Source organism: Monodon monoceros, unplaced genomic scaffold (genome assembly GCF_005190385.1).
Source record: "Monodon monoceros isolate NGI ecotype Baffin Bay Population unplaced genomic scaffold, NGI_Narwhal_1 Super_Scaffold_18, whole genome shotgun sequence".
NCBI classification, from domain to species: Eukaryota; Metazoa; Chordata; class Mammalia; order Artiodactyla; family Monodontidae; genus Monodon; species Monodon monoceros.
Window position 1 is genome coordinate 71952421 of NW_021703774.1, and position 22815 is coordinate 71975235.

Sequence of the window (22815 nt, forward strand, 5' to 3'; positions counted from 1 at the left end):
ACAACAGACAACGCAGAAATACAAAGCATCCTAAGAGACTACTACAAGCAACTCTATGCCAATAAAATGGACAACCTGGAAGAAATGGACAAATTCTTAGAAAGGTATAACCTTCCAAGATGAACCAGGAAGAAATAGAAAATATGAACAGACCAATCACAAGTAAAGAAATTGAAACTGAGATTAAAAATCTCCCAACAGTGCTCCCTTCGGCAGCACATATACTAAAATTGTAACGATACAGAGAAGATTAGCATGGCCCCTGCGTAAGGATGACACGCAAATTTGTGAAGCATTCCATATTTTTGGCTTTGTGACCACATAGATGGGTGGGATACGGAGGGTGGGAGGGAGAGAGATGCAAGAGGGAAGAGATATGGGAACATATGTATATGTATGTATAACTGATTCACATTGTTATAAAGCAGAAACTAACACACCATTGTAAAGCAATTATACTCCAATAAAGATGTTAAAAAAAATTAAATAAAATAAAAATAAAGTTGAGTTTAAAAAAAAAAAATTCCCAACAAACAAAGTCCAGGACCAGGTGGCTTCACAGGTGAATTCTATCAAACATTTAGAGAAGAGCTAACACCCATCCTTCTCAAACTCTTTCAAAAAATTGCAGAGGAAGGAACACTCACAAACTCATTCTATGAGGCCACCATCACCCTGATACCAAAACCAGACAAAGATACTACAAAAAAAGGAAATTACAGACCAATACCACTGATGAATATAGATGCAAAACTCCTCAACAAAATAGTTGCAAACAGAATCCAACAACACATTAAAAGGATCATACACCATGATCAAGTGGGATTTATCCCAGGGATGCAAGGACTCTTCAATATATGCAAATCAATCAATGTGATACACCATGTTAACAAATTGAAGAATAAAAACCATATGATCATCTCAATAGATGCAGAAAAAGCTTTTGACAAAATTCAACACCCGTTTATGATAAAAAGTTATCAGAAAGTGGGCAGAGAGGGAACCCACCTCAACATAACAAAGGCCATATATGACAAACCCACAGCAAACATCATTCTCAATGGTGAAAAACTGAAAGCATTTCCTCTAAGATCAGGAACAAGACAAGGATGTCCACTCTCACCACTATTATTCAACATAGGTTTGGAAGTCCTGGCAACAGCAATCAGAGAAGAAAAAGAAATAAAAGGAATCCAAACTGGAAAAGAAGAAATAGAACTGTCACTGTTTGCATATGACATGATACCATACTTAGATAATCCTAAAGATGTCACCAGAAAACTACTAGGGCTAATCAATGAATTTGGTAAAGTTGCAGGATACAAAATTAATGCACAGAAATCTCTTGCAGTCCTATACACTAACAACAAAAGATAAGAAAGAGAAATTAAGGAAACAATTCCATTCACCATTGCACCAAAAAGAATAAAATACGTAGGAATAAACCTAAATAAGGAGGTAAAAGACCTGTGCTCAGAAAACTATAAGACACTGATGAAAGAAATAAAGGTGACACAAGCAGATGGAAAGATATACCATGTTCTTTGATTGGCAGAATCAATATTGTGAAAATGACTATACTACCCAAAGCAATCTACAGATTCAATGCAATCCCTATCAAATTACCAATGGCATGTTTTACAGAACTAGAACAAAAAAATCTTAAAATCTGTATGGAGACACAAAAGACCCCGAATAGCCAAAGTAATCTGGAAGGAAAGAAACAGAGCTGGAGGAATCAGACTCCTTGATTTCAGACTATGCTACAAAGCTACAATAATGAAGACAATATGGTACTGGCAGAAAAACAGAAATATAGATTAATGGAACAGGATAGAAAGCCCAGAGATAAACCCATGCACCTATGGTCAACTAATCTATGACAAAGGAGGCAAGGATATACACTGGAGAAAAGACAGCCTCTTCAATAAGTGGTGCTGGGAAAATTGGACAACTACATGCAAAAGAATGAAATTAGAACACTCCCTATCACCATACACAAAAATAAACTCAAAATGGATTAAAGACCTAAATGTAAGACCAGACACTATAAAATTCTTAGAGGAAAACATAGGAAGAATATTCTTTGATATAAATCACAGCAAAATCTTTTTTGACCCACCTCCTACAGTAATGGAAATAAAAACAAAAATAAACAAATGGGACCTAATGAAACTTAAAAGCTTTTGCACAGCAAAGGAAACTATAAACAAGACAAAAAGACAACCCTCAGAATGGGAGAAAATATTTGCAAATGAATCAATGGACAAAGGATTAACCTCCAAAATATATAAACAGCTCATGCAGCTCAATATTAGAGAAACAAACAACCCAAACAAAAAATGGGCAGAAGACCTAAATAGACATTTCTCCAAAGAAGACGTACAGATGGCCAAGAGGCACATGAAAAGCTGCTCAGCATCACTAATTATTAGAGAAATGTAAATTAAAACTACAATGAGGTATCACCTCACACCAGTTAGAATGGGCATCATCAAGATCTACAAACAACAAATGCTGGAGAGGGTGTGGAGAAAAGGGAACCCTCTTGCATTGGTGGGAATGTAAACTGATACAGTCATTATGGAGAACAGTATGGAGGTTCCTTAAAAAACGAAAAATAGAATTACCATACGACCCAGCAATCCCACTACTGGGCATGTACCCAGAGAAAACCATAAGTCAAAAAGGCACATGCACCCCAATGTTCATTGCAGCACTATCTACAATAGCCAGGTCATGGAAGCAACCTAAATGCCCATCAACAGACGAATGGATATAGAAGATGTGGTACATACATACAGTGGAATATTACTCAGCCATAAAAAGGAACGAAATTGGGTCATTTGTAGAGACATGGATGGACCTAGAGATTGTCATACAGAGTGAAGTAAGTCAGAAAGAGAAAAACAAATATCGTATATTAACGCATATATGTGGAATCTAGAAAAATGGTACAGATGAACTAGTTTGCAAAGCAGAAATAGAGACACAGATGTAGAGAACAAATATGTGGACACCAAGGGGGGAAAGCGGGGGGTAGGAGTGGTGGTGGTGGGATGAATTGGGAGATTGGGATTGACATATATACACTAATATGTATAAAACAGATAACTAATAAGAAACTGCTGTATAAAAAAATAAATAAAATAAAATTCAAATCAAAAAATAAATGAATAACATGGTGTGTGGGAAGGAGGGTATAAAAGTGTAGTTTTTTTGTATGTGGTTGAATTTAAGTTGTTATCAGCTCAAAATGGACTGTTATAACAATAAGAAGTGTTATGCAAGCTTCGTGGTACACACAGAAAGAAAAAAATCTATAGCAGTTACAAAAAAAGATAAAAAGAAAAGAATCGATGTATATCACTACAAAAAAATTGAATCACAAAGGAAGATAATCAAATTGGGTTAAAGTCAAAGACATGGATATGAATAAGTCATCAAACGTGTACAGATAAAGAAAAGATGACTTCTGATGAAACACGGGAATACAATCTTTAAAGTGTGCATGTGGGAAAGAAGACACTATCACAATGAAGTGTGAAAGAATAATAAGAGAATTAGAGGGTAGTGGTCTATTACAGAAGCCAAGAGAGGAGACAGTATCAAGGATGGTGCTGTCAAATGAGAGACCAAGAAAATGTCAGAACTGAAAACGGTCATTGAATTTAGCAGTTAAGGTGACTTTGATTTTATATTACAGTGGAGGGTAGCAGAAAGGGAGACAAAGTCATACCAAAATGGATGTAGTAAAATTAAGAGGAGAGGAAGAAGGGTCAAGGGGAGATTATTCTTTCAAGAAGCTTCACCCTGCAGAAAAATGAAGAAATGGAGTGAGATCAAGGAAGAAGTTATTTTAAGATGGCAGAAACCTGACCATGTTATTATGCTAAGGAGAAAAGGGAAACGTACAGAAATATTGAAGAGGAAGAGCCAGATTGACAGATGGAGGAAGGAAGTTCCATGAGAATATGGGAGATGATGGGATCCAGGACATCAAGGATTAAGATCAAGGATTAGCTGTGGACCAGAGTTGGGACCCTTTTCCCACTGTAAGAGAAAGTGAGTGCAGAAGGAGGTAAATTTTTACAGGCGTAACAGAAATTAAGAAATGATCATTATTTTCTCTAAAAGTAGACAATGAGGTTAGTGTTTGACTTCAGCTCAGTGAAAGCGGTAAAGCTACCGGGGGTGGAAAAAATACGTAGGGATAAATCTGGAGTTGGGTGATTTCTTCTGTATGTAGACAGTGGGAGGGTGTAGATGGTAAAACTGGTCCAAAATAAGAATTCTGAGCAGCAAGTGTAGTATAAGGAGGAAGGTCAAAAGCAGAGGATGTAGGTGAAAGCAGTTGGTGGATTTCTCTTCATCACTGGAGCCTTGCATCCTTGGAGATTGTATCCCAGGTTTGCCACACTGTCTGCTACAAACTTCACACCATCACCACCACCATGCCTTTCCAAGTCTGAGAACTACATTTCCCAGAACCCCTTCCGATATATTTCGAAATTACAGTTTGCCAATGAAAGAGACTTGTGTGAAATTTGGAAGGTGGGAGCAAAGAGGAAGCCCTTATTCCAAGGAGGAAAATGTGGCCAGACGTGATAGTTTTTAGAACTTCCCCAAGGTGACTTTTTCTCCAGTCCTCTGGAGGCCTTCACTCTGTCAGCTCCTCCCACAGTCACATCACCTTGAATTCCTATGTTAAATCTCTTATTCCCATAATACTCATATTGGCTCCCTTTTCCTAATCAAAACCAGATGGGTTCAAAAAGTCTACAAATAATAAATGCTGGAGAGGGTGTGGAGAAAAGGGAACCCTCTTTCACTGTTGGTGGGAATGTAAATTGATACAGCCACTATGCAGAACAGTATGGAGGTTCCTTAAAAAACTACAAATAGAACTACCATACAACCCAGCAATCCCACTACTGGACATATACCCAGAGAAAACCATAATTCAAAAAGAGTCATGCACCAAAATGTTCATTGCAGCTCTATTTACAATAGCCCGGAGATGGAAGCAACCTAAGCGTCCATCAACAGATGAATGGATAAAGAAGATGTGGTACATATATACAATGGAAGATTACTCAGCCATAAAAAGAAATGAAATTGAGTTATGTGTAGTGAGGTGGATAGACCTAGAGACTGTCATACAGAGTGAAGTAAGTCAGAAAGAGAAAAACAAATACTGTATGCTAACACATATATGGAATCTAAAAAAAAAAAATGCTTCTGAAGAACCTGGGGCAGGACAGGAATAAAGATGCAGATGCAGAGAATGGACTTGAGGACACGGGGAGGGGGAAGGGTAAGTTGGGACGAAGTTAGAGAGTGGCATGGACATATATACACTACCAAATGTAAAATAGATAGCTAGTGGGAAGCAGCTGCATAGCACAGGGAGATCAGCTCGGTGCTTTGTGACCACCTAGAGGGGTGGGATAGGGAGGATGGGAGGGAGACGCAAGAGGGAAGAGATATGGGGATACATGTATATGTATAGCTGATTCACTTTGTTATAAAGCAGAAACTAACACACCATTGTAAAGCAATTATACTCCAATAAAGATGTTAAATAAATAAATAAATAAAACTACTCCAAAATTAACAAAATTTAAGCCTGATAGCTGTAACTCATAGAGGTCCTGGATTTATTTTTCCCTAGTCCTATTCAAAGATGTCACCCCATTAGTAGATGCAAACTATTATATATAGGATGGATAAACAAGGTCCTACTGTATACCACAGGGAACTATATTCAATATCCTGTGATAAACCATAATGGAAAAGAATATGAAAAGAATATATATATGTATAACTGAGCCACTTTGCTGTACAGCAGAAATGAACACAACACTAAAAATCAACTACACTTCAATAAAAAATTTGTCATGAAGAACCTAGGGGTAAGACAGGAATAAAGACACAGACCTACTAGAGAATGGACTTGAGGATATGGGGAGGGGGAAGGGTGAGCTGTGACAAAGCAAGAGAGTGGCATGGACATATGTACACTACCAAACATAAAATAGATAGCTAGTGGGAAGAAGCCGCATAGCACAGGGAGATCAACTCGGTGCTTTGTGACCACCTAGAGGGGTGCATTAGGGAGGGTGGGAGGGAGGGAGATGCAAGAGGGAAGAGATATGGGAACATATGTATAACTGATTCACTTTGTTATAAAGCAGAAACTAACACACCATTGTAAACCAATTATACTCCAATAAAGATGTAAAAAAATACAAAATAAATTTTTAAAAATTAAAGAAAATAAAAAAATTTTAAAAATTAAAAAAAAAAAAAGAAAACAAAGATGTCATCCCAGGCAGCCCAAGATATTTTTTGTTAATTTTCTCCTCATCCATAAGGCATGAAAAATCAGCCTTATTTGGTACTGTAGAGCAAGTCTGTCCCTTGTCAAAATTTAATGATCTGGGGATGGAAAAATGTACATATACATCTATATATTTGTGTAAACGTGTGCACATGCACGCACGTGCAATGTAATCTGAGAAAGCCCAATGGCAAATCCTCAATACCCTTTCAAATAGGAGTGTGTCAAGATTGTTGAAAGGAAGTGGTAGAAAATTCCAGGCTCAAAAATAATCCCAAACCAGTATAACCTGACTGAAGACACCACCCTTAGCACTGGGCTTTGCATATTATAGCTCTTCAGTAATGTATATTAACTGTGTGTGGGAATGTGTGTGTGTGTGTGTGTGTGTGATGCATACATAAATCTTTAACAGTTTTCCTGATGCCAAAACCCCAGGCCAAGCTTCAATCCTGATCTAGCTTCATCATACTATTTCACACAATCTTGGACTGCCTCACCACTGGAAGCAGATTCACACAAAGAAAAGGGTCATGGGAGCATAGCAAGTCCTGAAAAAATGCTTGCCGAAGTCACATGAATTGCTGAGAGCCACTGGACTGAAGAAATTAGTTTCGTTACTTTAAATTCATATGTAACAATGGACTCCCCCTTTTTTAAAAACCTTATGAGTTATTCTCTTTGTTACCAAACTTGGTTCCAAATGCTTATAAATGATTCCAAAGATCCAATTCATGCTTAAACTGCTAATATTTTCATCTACCAAATGATATTTAAAAGGATGTAAGGCTCTGAATGCTTTGAAGGAAGAGCTCCTGTTAACATTTTGAGCACATATGTATACAGCCTTTCAGGGAAATTACTTTTATTGTACAGGTTCTAGGCTGTTTTACGGAAAAAATCTCCTGCTTTACTTAATAATCATACCTTGCAAATTGTCAAAATACAAATTCTAGATCATCTAGTGAATCCTAGATTTCCAAGGCTAATCCAAGTCCCTTCCTCTTCGGTCAGGTTTATCTAGCCAGTAAGTTTCCAGATCCATCAGGGAGCAGCCTCTTCTTCATATTGTCATTACAGGTGATAGATATTGTGACTGTAAAAACCATTTGAGTTTCTGAGACTCAGCCTTCAGAAGTGGCCCTGAGTAGATTTCAGCAAGCATCTGGAGGCCCCAGATTGTACACCTCACTTAGATCTGCACAGAATGAGTCACTGAAGCCTCATATTACAGACTGAAAGCCTGCGTGTGTCCGTAGGCATCTCCTTGTAAGACTCTGTTGCACCAGTTCATGAATCTTGATATCAACAGTGATGTGAGAAAACAAGTGGATCTGGGGGTGGGGGCATTCTCAGCTGGTGTGGCTAAGGTTCCATCTTCCCCATGAACTTTTCATAACAGAAAATTTAAGTTCCTTTGAAGGTTAGGTTCCAACAGTCAACCCATTTGGCCTCTGATTTCACCTAGGAAGAGAGAATACCAGGAGGTAACAGAGTTAAGAACCATCTCCAAGAATCATCACCCCCAAATTTATTGATAACCCTCTACCAATCAGATTAAACTTGAAAATAAAACGGAAAGAAAAAATATATTAAATTCTTATCATGTGGTCAACATTATCCTAATATTATCTCATCTAATTCTCACATGTCTGGCATTATCCTCATTTCACAGGTATAGATAGAGACTCAGATTTAAAAACTTGCCCAAGGTGTTACAGGTAGCACATGTTGGAGCTGTAATATAAAAACAATCTGTCTTGGGCTTCCCTGGTGGCGCAGTGGTTGAGAGTCCGCCTGCCGATGCAGGGGACGCGGGTTCGTGCCCCGGTCCGGGAAGATCCCACATGCCGCGGAGCGGCTGGGCCCGTGAGCCATGGCTGCTGAGCCTGCGCGTCCGGAGCCTGTGCTCCGCGACGGGAGAGGCCACAACAGTGAGAGGCCCGCGTACTGCAAAACAAACAAAAACAAACAAACAAACAAAAACAGTCTTACTGCAAAGTCAATATCCTTCCTACTGCATCATAAGCCAAGAACAGCTCCCCAGACTGTCTTTACGGAAAAGAGGAATTTAACAGCTATCAGTCGCAACTCTCAGGTATCAGTTCTAAGTTGAGTTCACTGCGAACCCAAAATACGGGTTCCTAAGAGTCCCAGCACAGAGAAAATATTTGGTTCTTAATGATAGGCACAGGCCCATTTAGGCCCTAAGGCAAGTCCTTTAAGGAATTCCCTTTGAACGTAACAGGAAGTTAAAGTGGACTACTTTAACTTGGAGAAGGACCCCCTTGAATAGAATGAGATGTGGAAACAAAATTCAGCTGATATTCAGAGGAAAAACCAAAAGGTGGGACTTTCACAGATACAATTAAATTTGTTTTTAATATTCTAAGGTATTGCTTCGCCCTCAAGACAGCCCATTTGCCAATAGTGCACAAGCTTCACCAAATGGACCTAAAATCAAACAGTCTGGTAGTTCCTGAGAACCCAGAGCAGTGTGGATGTTGAATGAGCAGAGGATGATGAGATGAGTGGAACAGGGCAAGAAGAAGGTCCAGACCTGGAGAGATGGTATAGCTGAGATTGTGCCCTAGCCCCTGACTCCAGGCCTCTGCTTCATTGGACTTAAACAACCTTTCAGAACCCAGGCAGGCAAAATTCTCTGCAGGTGTCATCAAATTGATCCTTAGAAACCATCACTTTGGTTTCTTTCCAAATAGTGCTTAGGCCTCTGGTAGGACCATAACTGTTCTCCAGAATTGCAGCTGAAATGATCTGACATGTGCCCACTTATTCCCTGACACTAATAACACCTTGTAGTTATTACAGAGGGGAAACAGAAGCATTGAGGAGTGAGGAAACTTACTCAAGAACACTAACTAACCATGACTTAGTTACACAACTCTGTGAATATACTAAATACCACTGAATTATATACTTTAAAAGGCTGAATTTTATGGTATGTTAATTATGTCTCAATAAAATCGTTACTAAAAAAAATCATGACATCTTCTGGGGCAATGCTTTTGACAGATAAGTAGTATTTCTGCCTTTAAAAGCCAACTGTTAGCTCCTAATTTATTTTTAATCAAACATGATTGAGTGCTTCCTAGGTGTAAAACACTGTGATAGATGCTATAAAATATTTTTAAAGTATCTTGCAATAATTATATCATTTACTAAGCTTTATTATATGCCAGGTAGGTACTAAACAATTTCACATGTTATCTTAAGTAATCTCCACCAGTGAGGTAGGTGTTATTATAAAAATTGGAAAACTGAGGCTCAGAGGATTAGATAATTGCCCAAGGAACACAACTAGTAAAAGACAGAGCTGAAATCTGAACTCAAATATTTCTGACTCCTAAGTCTATACTTTTATCTAGTATGATCTGGAAGTCAAAAGAGGAAGAGAGAGCAGAGCACAAAAAATACAAGCGTGAGTGGCAGAGTTCTGAGAGCAGGCAAACTATGGAACTAGATTCAAAGTTCTAAACTAGAATCAAGTTGCAGTGCAAGGACGGCTTTAAAAATCTACCTCAGTGTGGAGTCTGGGGGTCTGAAAGTCCTCCTGACACAAGAGTCATCTCAACAAAAACAAGCACAATTCCAAAAAATGCATATAATTGAAAATGACCATAATATCCAAGAGACAACATAACATTCTGTGTCGTTGTTTTGGTCTGGGATTCCCTGGCTATGAGAGCAATGGATACATCAGTGGTATGTCCATTAACGTTTTTTGAACAGACACTCTCTCTAAGTGTTAACTAAGTTCTAGGTATTGTCTAGACAGTGAGGTAAATAAGATTAATGGCTTCCCTGAAGGAGCACCCAGATAGGAATTGATTGACCCAAAATATGTGGTATATACGTGGTTAAGTGACAGGCTTTAGCATTGGACAGTATTGGTTTCTATCCTAGTGCTGCCACTTACTAGATGTGATTTTGGACAAATTATTCAATTTTTCTATGCTTTCATTTCCTTATCTGTAAAATGAGAATGATAATAGTACTGACCTCACAGGATTATTGTGAAGAATAAATATATAAGCATGTAAAACTGCCATGTCAGGCGATTCCCTCAGGCATTATATTTGATATACTCTATGTATATAAATGACATTTTCCCAAGAGTCTGGGCCCAAAGTCGCCAGACTACCAATGGATAGCAGGATGCTAGAAGAAAGCCAACGCTAAATTCACCCTGAACACTTCTGAAAAAATTACTTTTATGTATAGCCCATTGACATAATTTTATAGCCTAGAAAAAAGCCTTCACAGGGCCAGAGAGTATGTTTCTTCTCTTCCTGGCTGATAGCATTCCTTTTATTACTCTTTCATATATTTCCTAAAACAGTGCATAATTTTTTGTGTAAATAGGTGTATGTAATAGATATGCAGAGGTACGCTAGTATAATGGTTAAAAGAAAAGGCATTATGATAAAGTAGATATAGGTTCAAACACTGGTTTCTCCACTTACAAGCTGTGTGACCTTGGAGAGGACTCTTATGATCTCTGAACATGTTTTTTCATCTGTAAAATGGAATACAGTACAAACCTCATAGAAATTGTTGTGGAGATTAAATGAGATGGTATGTGAAAATAATTCAACACAATATCTAGTACATAGTAAATTCTCAATAAATAGTAGCTATTACTATTGCAAAAAGACATGAACTAGGCTATCCTAATGGCCCAGGTTCATTTTCAATTAAATAAGCATCTATCGTACACCTGCCAAGTATCTTACACTTTGCTACTTTTGGTGGGTATTAAAGGGATGGAACTACATTTGTCCTCTAAAACATAATCTCTGATTTTCACAAGTGTATGACCCTGAGAAAAGTGTCGTGCCACGTGTCCTCATACTGGTAGGTGGGCCGGTACCAGCCTTTCTGCAATCATCTCGGAGATGAGAATATGAAGAGGTAGGAAAGTAAACATGCACAGAGGTGGAGTTATGTTTGTTGAAATGAATCAGCCCATCCCACAGAGGGCAGCACCGACATGTTAGCTATATAAGGGCCACTAGCTCAATCCGTTGTCACCCTGCAAGCTGCATCAGGCTTTATCCTACTTGTTCCTTTGGTGAACCAGATGAGAGAAAATTCATCCAGCTATATCAATGGATATTTGGTTGGTTGTTGCCCATGGTAGAAATCCAGGGGTATGAGCTAAGGCAGAGTTAATATATATTTGGCCTTTCTGTCTTCCTTCATTTTTTTTTTTTTTTTTTTGCAGTACGTGGGCCTCTCCTGTTGCGGAGCACAGGCTCCGGACGTGCAGGCTCAGTGGCCATGGCTCACGGGCCCAGGCGCTCCGCGGCATGTAGGATCTTCCCAGACAGGCGCACAAACCCGTGTCCCCTGCATCGGCAGGAGACCTCTCAACCACTGTGCCACCAGGGAAGCCCTGCCTTCCTTCATTTTTGTTTCTTTCTTTTTTCTTCTTTTCATTTTCTTGTTTGTCATGCCACCACTGGAACTCTGTACTACTACTTTTGAATTTATTGTCATGACTGCCTGGATATAGGATCCAGAAAATTGTATTGTGTAAATATTGAAGTAAACTTTCTGTCAAGGTATATTTTGTCTTCTTTTTCATCTTCACAAAAACAAACATAGCCTCCCCCCATGGGGTCAGATGGACATTTCTTTCTTCTACCTCTGGAAACCTAGATGGCAGGAAAATACCTGAATACTATTAATAGGGAGTCCAAAGAAGGCAAAACTCAATCACGTCTGATCTTTTCCTCAATCTAATCACTGTCCAAAGTATTTATAGGAAGAAATGTTTTATGCTGAGGAGTTGACCTCAGATACTTTGGTTAATCATGATCATCAAAGCAATCATTATTAAACATAACCCTAAGTGGCTATTTCCTGAGACAACACAAGCTCTGAAAATAAGAGTTGAGTCACAAACTTTCTCTGTCAAATGTATTAATGGAAATATCCCTTAGCAATGGAAGTTAATGGGAGTGGAGGCTAATGGGGTCCTGAAGTTTCCAGTCAAATAAAAACAATTAAAAATATACTCCTCCCTAGGAGGAAAAAAATATGTGAATTTATTATAAACAGAAAGAGACATAACAAGGAGTAGAAAAATATATACAAAAGATACTAATTTCAGTAGAAAGTTTACTGCTGTAAAATCAAAAGGAAAAGTCCACAATGTGAGAACTAGTACAGACTTTAAAGATCATCCCCTTAATTTACAGATTAAAGAAAAAAAATCAAAGCAAAGCATATTTAATCTAACCAAAAAGAGTGATAATTCCTTAAATCAGAATTTGATGCTCCACCATCCTCTCCTCCCCCAAAAAACTCAAGCTACTTTTCTTCAACCTTCTCATTTGAAATTCAAACTAAAGTACAGTTCATCAGTGGGTGTTCAAGATCGCAGCCACAACTGGGGACAGAAGTTATATGAAAGACCAAAAAATAGTCTCATTCTTCTGATTAGACTTAGAACATATTCCATCTAGTTTTTAATATTTCAAGAACTATACAAACTTTAAATCATGCTATGTGATAAATAGAACACTAGTCATATTAGTTTATTAGTGAAAGAAAATAAAATTATTGTTCTACTATTAATGACACACACAAAAAATAACTGAGTATATGGTAGTTAACCCTAAGTGGTAACCAATTCATACAAACTTATCCACCATCATACTTTCATTGAATAAATGCTGATTACCAAAGAACAGTTAGAAATTTAAATATTATGCTTAATCTCATCCAGTCAATTTCTATTGTAGGTAAAGTAAATGAGACTCAAAGAGATTAACTTGCCCATATCATGCAGATAATTAGAAGTGCTGCTATGACTAGGGTATAGGTTTCTGATTCTTAAACCAAAGCTCTTTCCATTCTGCCAGGGGCTCTGCACTCATTCCATTCATTTATAACTTCCACATTCTTTAATCTCCAATTATAAAATTTAGTAGTATCAAAAACTTCACCAGTTCCCTGAATCAATGTTAATTTGCCTTTATTGTATTTGTGTGTGTATAAATACATAGGATCAAATATTTATCAGTGATTCCCATAATCCCTTGACCACACTCATTTGAGTTTAAATATAATGAAAAAATTATATTCCAGACTGCTAAAACCATCAATAATTTGTTTTAGTCAAATTGAAGGCAACTGTCCCTTATAAATTACACCAAAAGTATTCTAAAATAGTTCAAAGAGAATTACATATTCCCCTTCTAAGATAAAAGGAAAGATAAAAGCAAGACAGCAGGTATGGTCTACAAGGAAAACAGTTAGAAAATGTAGTGCACCCATATGGAACCCCTGTGAACAGTTGAATTTCTTAGAAGCAATTCTGCTGGGAAATTAGTCATAGGGTATGTATGACTAGAGATTTTCCCTCTACCACCACATGTGTGCCAGCATCCTATGGATAAAACAACTCTGTACCAAGGAACACTAAGTTAGGTCAAAGCATTCTTCAAAGCATGTCTGTACTGTCAGGGAGGAGCACGTGGCACTGAGGAGAAACTCTGAATGGCCAAATTAGGAAGAAAAAAGATAAAATTCTTCTTCCCCCAAACTTTCTAGATAAAGATGACCTTTGGATGTGGGAAATTGAAGGTCAGTTTGTACTGGACACACTACATACACTGGTTGTTCTGCTGGAATGTAAGTCATAGTCCTCTGTGTTATGAGAGTTTATGATAACCAGAAAAGGCCTTCTGAAATAATATTACATGTAGTTTATTTTTGTGTATGGTGTTAAAGAATGTTCTAATTTCATTCTTTTACATGTAGCTGTACAGTATTCCCAGCACCATTTATCTCCATTATATAGTCTTGCCTCCTTTGTCATAGAGTAATGGACCATAGGTGCATTGGTTTATTTCTTGGCTTTCTATCCTGTTCCATTGATCTATATTTCTGTTTTTGTGCCAATGCCATACTGTTTTGAGGACTGTAGCTTTGTAGTATAGTCTGAAGTCAAGGAGCCTGATTCCTCCAGCTCCGTTTTTCTTTCTGAAGATTGCTTTGACTATTCAGGGTCTTTTGTGTCTCCATACAAATTAAAAAATGTTTTGTTCTAGTTCTGTGAAAAATGTCATTGGTAATTCGATAGGGACTGTATTAAATCTGTAGATTGCCTTGGGTGGTATAGTCATTTTGACAATATTGATTCTTCCAATCCAAGAACATGGATTAAAGACCTAAATGTAAGACCAGATACTATAAAATTCATAGAAGAAAACATAGGAAGAACACTCTTTGACATAAATTGCAGCAATATTTTTTGATCCCTCTCCTAGAGGAAAGGAAATAAAAACAAAAATAAACAAATGGAACCTAATTAAACTCAAAAGCTTTTGCACAGCAAAGGAAACCATAAATAAAATTAAAAGACAACCCACAGAATGGGAGAAAATATTTGCAAATGATGCAACCAACAAAGGATTAATCTCCAAAATTTACAAACAGCTCATGCAACTCAATATCAATAAAACAAACAATCCAATCAAAAAATGGGCAGAAGACCTATATAGACATTTCTCCAAAGAAGACATACAGATGGCCAAGAGGCATATGAAGAGATGCTCAACATCATTAAATATTAGAGAAATGCAAATCAAAACTACAATAAGATATCACCTCACACCAGTTAGAATGGGCATGAGCAAAAATTCTACAAACAATAAATGCTGGAGAAGGTGTGGAGAAAATGCAACCATCCTACACTGATGGTGGGAATGTAATAGAGCCACCATACAATCCAGCAATCCCACTCCTGGGCATATGTCCAGAGAAAACTATGGTTCGAAAGGATACATGTACCCCAATGTTCATTGCAGTGCTGTTTACAATGGCCAAGACATGGAAACAACCTAAATGTCCATTGACAGATGAATAAAGAAGATGTGGTATATATATATATATATATATATATACACACACACACACACACACACACTGGAATATTACTCAGCCATTTAAAAGAATGAAATAATGCCATTTGCAGCAACATGGATGGACCTAGAGATTATCATACTAAGTGAAGTAAGTCAGACAGAGAAAGACAAAAACTGTATGATATCATTGATATGCAGAATCTAAAAAAAATGATACAAATTAACTTGTTTACAAAACAGAAACAGTCACAGACTTAGAAAACAAACTTATAGTTACCAGAAGGGGAAGAGTGGGGGGGAGGGACAGATTGGGAGTTTGGGATTGACATATACACACTACTATATTTAAAATAGATAACCAACAAAGACCTACTGTATAGCACAGGGAACTCCACTTAATATTCTGCAATAACCTAAATGGGAAAAGAATTTGAAAAAGAATAGATATATGTATATGTATAACTGAATCACTTTGCTGTACACCTGAAACTAACACAACATTGTAAATCAACTACACTCCAATATAAAATAAAAGTTAAAAAAATAAAATAATACTACTTGCAATCAAAGGTGAGTATATAAGCTGTGGGGGCAATGAGCAAGAGGAAGTAGAAGAAGAGAAAAGGATGAAGATTGAGGTAATGCTGGATTCGACTGGAAATGAACCCAGCCAATAAACATAGGGCAGCTTCCTCTCTAATAATAAACCACTTGGCACTATTAAAAGGCCACTAACCCAGACTTTTAAACCTATTTTAAGTGACATCTTACCATCTTTGGGGAGTATGTTAAGTGAAAGTGAGAGAATTCTACTTATGAAGTACACAGAGGTACCAGTAGGAGAAGTTTATAAGTATTCTTTTTGTATTATGAAGCCATCTAACACAAGGAAGTATAGAATTTGCAAGGCATTGTGTCCATTTTTAAAGATTATTTAAATATATTAAATTGTCTCTTATATTGCCTGTTTTTTTCATTTCTCCATGATGAACACTGATGAAGATCTTGTGACCTCCTACTGCCTACAATAAAGTAATTAGGAAAAGAATGAAATGGAGAATCACTCTCTGTTCCCAAATACTTTGATGTGTTTCTGGCTTTACCAACTTTCCCTAGGATTAAAGTTTTAAGGGTTGACTGGTTATCAGTCCTTCATTAGAACATAGTCATGAAGTGTAGGAGAAGCAGTTTCCCATAGTGAGGCTATTAGAGAAGAGGAAATATAGAGAGAATCTGAAATCTACAAATCAATGATTTGCTGAGGGGGTTGCAGGGACGCGATTTAAGGACTAAATAACTTAGATTCCAGTGTAGGCAAATTCTCCCCTTCCTCTAATGACCCAACTTAGAGTCATTACTTCAAGATTCCTCTAGTGCTGGGAGTCAAAAAATTGAGTTCCAGTCTACTTCTATTACTTCAGTTAATACAAATCATGCAATATTTGTGCTATTTATCCCACTGCGGATTAAAGAAAGAAAATTAAAATATTGAATGCCTACTTACTGTGCTTCAGATACTTTCCCTACACCTACCTTGCAAATCAAAAATGATCCATACTTTACAGGCAAAATTAGGCTTAGAGAAGTTTAAAAAAACTTACTCAAATCCACATAGCTGGTATGCAGCTAAGCAGCAAAGTCAGACCCCACTCACGCAAAAGCCCAGGTGTCTTCCACTCCCTCACACTACCCAACACAGAACCCTAACACCCAGAGAGCACACATCAAATGTTGGTTTCCCTTTCTTTCCTCTAAAAATGAGCTCACATCTCTTCTTTTAGATAGAGATAGATAGATAGATGATAGATAGATAGATAGATAGATAGATAGGTAGATATAGAGATAGATATAGAGATAGATAGATGATAGATAGATAGATTTTTGAATTTTTTAAATGTTAAAGTCTTCGCCATACCTCACCCAGCAGTATCTTTCCCTTGTCAAGAGGGCTTTAATAAGCCAAAAATTCAACCTTTCTTCTTCCTCAAATTCTCAAGATGAATTTTGTCAGATCTGATGTTGTTTGTTGAATTGCTTGGTTGGCTGGGTGTCTTAAAACCCAATCAACCAAAACACAAACAAAATCACATCTCATTTACACTAATTTATTCCAAGTAGCATTAAAAAATGCATTAGAGAAATTATTTCCAATTGGTGCAATTTCAGGGGCTGGACAAGGATTATGTTGCTCCCAAAGCATACCACATAAGCCCTAGATTTGAATATTTGGGGGAGTTGGGGAATACCCAACACCCTTTATTTTCCAGCAACATTACTATCTAATTCCTATTGGTTTTTTTTCTTCCAAATCCTTGCCTCACTCTTCCTAATACCTTTCCTGACAAGTTTTGTCAGACTCAGCTAGCCAAGCCTGTAAGAAGAAATGGTTGAGCTCCACCTATGTGTGACAAAATACTCACATTTCTACAGCTCTCCAACAAGCAATCTCAGAATGTGGGCTAGGCTGATGAGCAATCCCTCTCTGATTAGTTTAACTACAGAATCCAGATGATCCAGATAATGTAGATGTTGTCAATGCAACGTTAGGATCATTTGTTCACTCATTTCATTCATTGGAGGCAAGTTAGTAACTACTTAGTTGACAGATGCTATAGTTGGCACTGAAGTTACAAATATCAGAAAGACATTGTCCCTGTCCTTTAGGAGTTTACATATTAATTAGGGAGACCAACATATGAGAAAGCAACAGATGTATACTGTGGCAAGTGCTATAATAGACATGATTAAGGGACTGTGTTTGCGGTGAAGTGATCAACTGATTTTAACTCTGATTAAAAGTGAAGAAACAGTATTCAAAGAAATCTTAAGAGGGGAACTTTGCAGTGAGTCTCCAGAAGTGGCCAGGAGTTATCCAGGTTTACTTGGGGAGACTACCCCAGGAATATATATCTTTAAGTGTGCATAAAGTCTTAAAGTAAGAAAGATGATGGTGAGCTAAAGGAACTCGAAAATAATTCAGCACAGGTAAGACACAGGTTGTATGTGGCAGCATGGCAGGAAATGATGTCAGAACAACAGGCAGAGGTTGGATAACAATGAATCTGATAAAACTTGCTAAGAACTTTAGTCTTTAGCTATAAGCAATGAAGAACCATCAAAGGGCTTTTGTAAAATCACATGATCATATGTTCATTTCAGAAAGGTTTTTTTTTTTTTTTTTGCGGTACGCGGGCCTCTAACTGCTGTGGCCTCTCTCGTTGCAGAGCACAGGCTCCGGACACACAGGCTCAGCGGCCATGGCTCACGGGTCCAGCCACTCCGCGGCATGTGGGATCTTCCCGGACCAGGGCATGAACCCGTGTCCCCTGCATCGGCGGGCGGACTCTCAACCACTGCACCACCAGGGAAGCCCTGTTTTTTTTGGTTTTTTTTATGGCAGAGGGGCAAGACTTGAGGTGTGAAGACCAATCCAGCAGCTACTATAATAATCCGGGTAAAAGATGACAGAGGCAACATGGGGTACATAAAAGGGGCTGGAGGCAGAACATATTTCTGAGATTTGTGGTTAGATAGTATACAGTGACTGAGATGAAGGTGTCTAACATGACTTGCTAGATTTCTGGCTTGAGTCATAGGCCAACTTTGTAGGAAGGAAAAAAAATGAGACTTTGATGAGAGAGTAAACTTTGTTGATATTTTCTTTACATGGTGTTGTTTGGTTCAGGCCATTGGTCATATACAGAAACCTAGAAGTTCAAAAGCGACCAACAAGCTATACATAGTCTACTGATACGTTTCATTTAGCCAGCACACCACTAGTTCACACTATTTAAAATATGAATTAGTTAGCAATGTCTAGAAACTGGGAGATGACACCAAAAAAAAAAAGTCTCTGGATTTCTGATTTCTCTTAAGTCAAATATCCAGCCTGGGTCAACATCCTCCTCTCAATAATCAGCCAGATCTGAGTAGCTGTGATCTCATTTTGGATTGGACGTGCACAAGCCAGTTCATGAATGTCTCCCCAACACTGTAGCTAGCTTTGGGCTTTACATGGATTATTCCATTTAATAATCATATTAATTTTGAAAATTAGGCATTTTTATCCTCATTTTATGGTTGATAAAATTTAACTGTTTCTGTCTTGGTGTTTGTTTGATGAGAGAAAAGAGAAAAAGAAAGGACAGTATAAAAAAGTCTCAGTATTTACCTTTAACAGAATTTCACAGCTGAAAAGGACACTGAAGATTATCTTGGTCAATGACTATAAACCTTTTGTTGTTGTTGTTTTTGTTGTTCCATAACCATTTAAGCATCTTTCTACCAAATGCCCTCCCATTAAAAAAATGCACATACCTACCTACACACAAATTTTTTCCTGTAATTTCAAGGACTTTGCAGACCAACTGAAGTCTGCTCATAGATATTGACAGGTTAGGAACCTCATGATAATCCTTTTATTTATTATTTGTGGGAAGTGAATCCTAATTGCACACAATTAATATATATTGACTGTTTAATCAGAAAAAAAGCTGCAGACTATATCCCAGCCCAGTTCTTTTTCTACCATATTCTTTTGTCTTTTGGAAACAGAACCAAAGGAAAATAGATTCATGTCAGTATAGACTGAGGTTTAAGGAGAACTCAACATGAGAGCCCAGCTTTTTAAGTAGTCTTAATGTTTTTTCTTATTTTTTATTATTGGCATGTTACATAAACATGCAAGCTTACTAGTATAGTGAGTTAACTTACTACTATAAATAAATAAAACTCACATCAAAATTATCCTGGCCTCTATTAATCATAGGAATAAAAATGACTGTGCACATCATTATTAGTTCACACAGTGCATTCTTTCAACAAAGACATACCACAGTAATAGAAAGTGTTTTTAAAATTAATTTTAATTATAAAATGACACATGAATATATTTTTCCTTTTAAAAGTAGAATATTTATAGATAAAACTACAGTCCTTTCTGATCTTCATCCCAAATTCAATCCCTCTCCTCCTTCCCCAGAGATAATCACTGGGGAGTTGAGCTTATTCCTTCCAGACACCTTAAAGCTATTTTTTACACACATAAACTGGTACATAGAGAAAATATTTTATACTTACTATGCATTTTTATATAAAAAATGTCATATTGCATTTATATTTATGCATTATAAATTTTTCACTGAATAATATTTGGAGATTTGATTTACAGAAATCTAGTTTATTCTTTTTAATTGCTATAGAATTCTATGATACAGATACACTGAATTTTATTTAGCCATCCATCTACTGGTGGGCATTTAGGTTGTTTTCAGTTTTTCAGTATTGCAAACAATGCTGCAATTAGTATCTTGTACTTGTCTCCCTGTTCACACATGTAAGTGTTTCTCTAGGGTGGAAACCTAGAATGGAATTATTGGCAGATAGGATGTGTGTAATTTTAAATTTAATAGATATTGCCAAATTATCCTCCAAAGTAACTGTATCAAATTAGCCTCCTATCAGAAGTATATGAAAGTTCCCTTTCCCCAATGCTGGGCCAAAAGTTAGTATTATCAGCTTTAGAGGTTTTGCTAATCTTAGGGGTAAATAATAGTATCTATCATCATTTTAATTTGTATCTTCCTGAATACCAGCAGGTTAAGTGTTTTCTCTAAATTGTATTGCCTTGTTGGGTTTTCTTTTATTTTTCTTTTTTTTGACATTTCCATCAATTCTTGGGTATAAATAAGGGAAGTCATCCAAAACATAGGGAAGTCCTGAACAGTTACTATTCATTGAGCTTGAACATAGATAGATTTTTTTAACTTATTTTATGTTTGACCCCCTTCACCCATTTCTCTCACCCTCCTCCCCACTGCCTCCACCTCTGGGAACCACAAATCTGCTCTCTGAATCTGTGAGCTTGATTTTTTTGGGGTGTGTGTGTTATTGTCTCTTATTACAGTCTTTGCTTTAGTCCATTTTGTCTGACATAAGTATAGCAACTCCAGCTTTCTTTTCATTTCCATTTGTATGTAATACCTTTTTCCTTCCCTACACTTTCAGTCTGTGTGTTTCCTTACATCTAAAGTGAGTCTCTTGCGACTTCCCTGGTGATCCAGTGGTTAAGACTCTGAGCTTCCACTGCAGGGGGCATGGGTTCGATCCCCAGTAAGGAAACTAAGATTTCACATGTTGTGTGGCAAAAATAAATAATAAATAAATAAAACTTAAAAAATGAAAGTGAGTCTCTTGTAGGCAGCATAGAGCTGGGTCCTGTTTCTATCCATTAAGCCACTCTATGTCTTTTAATTGGAAAAATTGGTTCATTTACATTTAGAGTAATTATTGTTAAGTATGTACTTACTTCCATTTTGTTCATTGTTTTCTGGATGTTTTTGTACATCTTCTCTTCCTTTCTTCTTCTCTTGCTCTCTTCCTTTGTGGTTTGATGATTTTCTTTAGTGATATGCTTATATTTCTTTCTCTTTATCTTTTATATATTTACTAAGTTTTTGCTTTGTGGTTACCATGAGGCTTACATACAACAATGTGTATCTTTAACAGCCCTTTTTAATTTTTATAACAAATTAAGTTTCATCCCATTTTAAAATTTTAATCTCCCTGCCCCCATATTTTACGTTTTTATGTTTCTGATGTCACATTTTACATCTTTAAAGGGGAAGAAATCTTATTTGAAGAAATAATGGCTGAAAATTTTCCTAACCTGGGGAAGGAAACAGACATCCAGATCCAGGAATCCCAGAGAGTCACATTAAAAGGAATCCAAAAAGACCCACACCAAAACACATAGTTAAAATATCAAAAGTTAAAGATGAGGAGAGAATCATAACAGCATCAAGAGAAAAACAACTTGTTATGTACAAGGGAACTCCCATAAGACTATTAGCAGGTTTTTTTTCAGCCGAAACTTTGCAAGCCAGAAGGGAGTGGCATTATATTTTCAAAGTGCTGAAAGAAAAAACTTCCAACAAAGAATACTCTACTCTACAAACTTATCATTCACAACTACGTAAGAGACAAAGATTTTTCCAGATGAGTAAACATTAAAAGAGTTCATTACCACTAAACTGCCTTACAAAAAAAAATGTTAAAGAGATTTCTTTAAGTTGAAAAGAACAGTGCTAATTACTAATAATAAAAAAGGATAAATCTCACTGGAAGGGTAAATATATAGTAAAGGTGGCTGATTAACCATCTATAAAGCTAGTATAAATGTTAAAATACAAAAGTAGTAAAAATAACTATGATTACAATATTAGCTAAGGGATACACAAGATAAAAAGACGTGAAAAGAGTTTTCTATGAAATACTTATTTTAATCCTTGATCCTTTTACTATTAGGTTATCTTATCTAGGTTATCTCAATGTAATTTGAATACCAACACATTACTTGTTAAATATGTTGCTGCTATTTTCTTCCAATTCAAAGCTTTCTTTCAACTTAGAGTGTCTTTTGTCAAATACAAATTTGGAACTTTTATGTAACCAAATGTATCTACCCTTTTCTTTTTTCTTCTTTTTTTTTTTTTTTGCAGTATGCGGGTCTCTCACTGTTGTGGCCTCTCCCGTTGCGGAGCACAGGCTCCGGACACGCAGGCTCAGCGGACATGG

The 22815-nt window shown here is 36.9% G+C and overlaps 1 non-coding gene across 1 annotated transcript; it reads left to right on the forward strand.

Annotated features, from left to right (window-relative positions):
- The first annotated feature begins 200 nt into the window (after window positions 1-200).
- Window positions 201-307, forward strand: LOC114900196. Its single transcript, XR_003794800.1, has one exon. It is a non-coding gene; the product is annotated as a U6 spliceosomal RNA (small nuclear RNA).
- The last annotated feature ends 22508 nt before the right edge of the window (window positions 308-22815 follow it).